Below are 3,197 nucleotides of genomic sequence, written 5' to 3'. Positions count from 1 at the left end.
ATCTTTTAAGAGGATGTAGAAGCTGATGAACACCATCTAATAATTTATATTTTTTTATTATTAAAAAAAGAGATTTGTTGTTTGTTTTTTGGGGGGGGAATTTAATATATTCGGCAGCACTTGGTGTCTTTGCTTCTGATTGTATCTGTATGCTATGCTACTATGATCATAGCATTTTTAGTGAACTGCCAATGATACCTGGGTTTATTTTTGGTTCAAACTAACACAGTACTGAATCCACATTAGCTTGGTTCTTGTTGTGCAACACATTGTGAACAACTTTAGTGAATCCATAAATGAAGAAGTTAAAAAATATTGGGCAATRTTTCCTCATCTGAGATTTTGCTCAGTGGGAATAAACATCAATTAAATTAAGTGTCTTTGTTCAGTTACATACAGAACCAAGAGACTTGGTGACTTATAATGTAGGAAGTATAAAACAAACTTCCTGATTTTTGACGATGAAAACCACACTGGTTTATGGCAGTTTATAACAGGTGAGAATAGAAGTTAAAGAGAAGCAAAAGCAGTAAAGGAAAAAGGTACAACGATATCGACTATAATACATCACACATCCCAGATGATATGTTCCTGTTTGGTTCCGGGTCGGTTTCACTTCTGAGCTGAGCGTAAAGGTTCTGGGCATGAAGGTTTCTGCTGGATCAGACCTGCTTGTAGGGGTTGTTCCTCGGTCGATTCTTGGAAGAAAACGTGTCATCTTGGTTGTCACCGAATCGCTGCAGCAAAGAAAAAGACATAATTTGTGAGCGAATAAAGCAAATGTTTTTTCTTCACAGTGTCATAGGTAGATGTGTACCCACCGAGTTCCTCCCCGATGGAATCGAGCTTTGTCTGCTGTTGCTTGGAGTCGTCTCCAGGTTGGTCCTGCTGCTGAGTTTGGCCTGTGGGATTCGTGGGATCCCAGAAGTTGCCAGGCTGTTTGTTGGTTCTATGTTTGTTGGTTCTATGATCCAGGCAGGAAAACCGTTGCTGCTATAGGATGGTGGAGACCTGACAGTCGGAGGTTTCCCAATGTCTTTTTCTTTGATTTCGTAGCTTTTCAACTTGAATCTGAAAAAAAAGAATAACAAAGAGTAGTGCAACAGTGTCTATTTTGCTCTAGTGTGTTCAAAAAACCGACCAACTTTAAAACGACCACTCACACTTAACACAGATTATAGTTTAATACAAAGGTTGGAATGCAGCTTTAGGAAAAAACAAAAAACAAGACAAAGGTGATTGTTAAAAGGCACCAAGGTAATAAATGAACAGGATTAAAACGTACTTTTTTACTTTCACTAGCAACGTGATCAATACTGCGACCAGCAGGCATCCAAGGATAGACGGAATGATAATAATGATCAACAACCAGGTTAAAAAAGACACGAGAAGGTGTCAGTGAGTCTGAGGCTTTTGCTTCAACAGTTACATATAACATTTTCCAAAGCAATACTGGCTTTTGAGGAAAAAAACAATCCATTTTGATCAACTAGGTTTTGCAGTTTCTAATGAKTTTCTGATGASAAAACTGGCCATTTTGCAAATGTTTATGGTAATTTTGGAAATGCAACATTGCAACTRAGAARAACTGTAAAAACAAATATTCACAAAGCCTGCAGGGCATTAAGTTACATATTATTTTATATTACCAGACTCTAAAACTGTGGTTCAATGTAAATCATTTTCAAAGCAGGACAGGCATTACTGGCTGAACATTCGGTCATTTTTCATGTCTTTGTTGCATTTCATGTTTTTCATGTGTTCAAAGCAGGTTAGTGTGAATAACTGGTGGAGATTTTTTTTGTCTACAACAGTAAAGTAACTTTTTTTTTAGCTCTGAGCTACCAAGTGGTGGTCAAGGCTGCTGTGATTGCTGCCAAAGAGTGCAAAGAATAAGAAGAGGACCACAGAGACACACAGTGTGAACTACGTCCAACCATCACCTGGCTCTTTCTTTTCTCTTGATGCAAAAYATCTATCAACATGCACACAATTTTATTTTAAACACATTGTTGTGATCACTATAATGGTAGTGATTTCTCATGAGCTTAATATTTTGGTGCCCTACTCACTGTGCATGATCCGCGTTGGCAAAGCTACTCCAAAAACACTAATTAAAAACTGAACTTACTGCTTTAATTCAGTCTGTTTACTGAATGCAGAATATATGCGAAAAGTCCTTCAGGAGAAACTGCGAAAAATTGCCATATTACCGTAATGCATAATTCTCAACACTTATTCATGAGAAACAACATATTTCCTTGTCACATTCAGACACTAACCCTTTCGACAGCCTTGAGGACCATAAACCTCATCAGCCAGACATAAGTCTGGTCAGCACTTTCTTCACAGGTGCTTCCACTGAGACATGAGCTTGATAATTAAGACAATAACCACAAACACACCATGGAAGATTTTCATCAGTTCAGTTTGTTTATTTTCTGCTATTTTAATAAAGCTACGTTAAGCTATGACTACATTAAGTAGCTAAGATACCTGGAGTTCCTGTAGTTGTCATTTGACCTGCTGTTGTGGTTAGAGCTGCTGTAGCTGTTGTAGCAGCTGTTGTGGTTGTTGTTAAAGGAGCTCTGGATGTGGTCAGAGTTTCTGTGGTTGTCATCCTAAAGGTACAGACCGCAGCCGTTTCTGCTTGAATGGAAAAGCAAACACTTTTTGTTTCTGCTTTAATGGAAAAGCAAACATTTTTCAACCTCATATGTATAAATTAATCGGTGCATAAATGTGTTCTTTCACAATAACTTTTAAATAAAGTAATCTAARTATATAAAAAGCAGCAGTGCAAACGGCAATCCAAAGGATGAAAATCACAAGGAATGTTTTAGCCATTGTAGAAAGAAACCTGAAGGACAAAATTCTATAAAAAGCCTGAAAACTGTAAGAACTGTGTGTTCATAGGGTGTTTTTGGGAAATAAGTYGCAAATCTTATAAGATTCCTATTATGTAGTGCTAAATTTCTTATAAAAATAAAAATTGCACATGCATGGATTTTACCTGCTACGAGGCTGTCATCATGGAGGGAGTTGGTGAGGAGAGCGGCCATAAGAAAGACCAAGTTGAAAACTATGGAGTTAAAATAATAATATTACTGCAATAAGAAAAAAAGTATGTCAAGATGTTGCAAAATAGCAGTAAAAACTTTAAGCTAAAGCAATTCTAGACAAACTAATTTAACTAA

The 3,197-nt window shown here is 37.0% G+C and overlaps 1 long non-coding RNA gene across 1 annotated transcript in view; it reads right to left on the bottom strand.

The window, feature by feature from the left end:
• Positions 1-2,416: 2,416 nt before the first annotated feature.
• LOC103481336 (uncharacterized) overlaps positions 2,417-3,197 on the bottom strand; it is a 2,408-nt gene continuing 1,627 nt past the window's right edge. The window contains exons 2-3 of the long non-coding RNA XR_536271.2: positions 3,014-3,082; positions 2,417-2,646 (exon numbers count right to left, since the gene is read on the bottom strand). This is a non-coding gene — a long non-coding RNA (uncharacterized LOC103481336). The remainder of the gene's footprint in view (positions 2,647-3,013; positions 3,083-3,197) is intronic.

This window comes from Poecilia reticulata, linkage group LG19, assembly GCF_000633615.1.
Source record: "Poecilia reticulata strain Guanapo linkage group LG19, Guppy_female_1.0+MT, whole genome shotgun sequence".
NCBI classification, from domain to species: Eukaryota; Metazoa; Chordata; class Actinopteri; order Cyprinodontiformes; family Poeciliidae; genus Poecilia; species Poecilia reticulata.
This window is presented reverse-complemented; position numbering and strand designations above follow the sequence as displayed.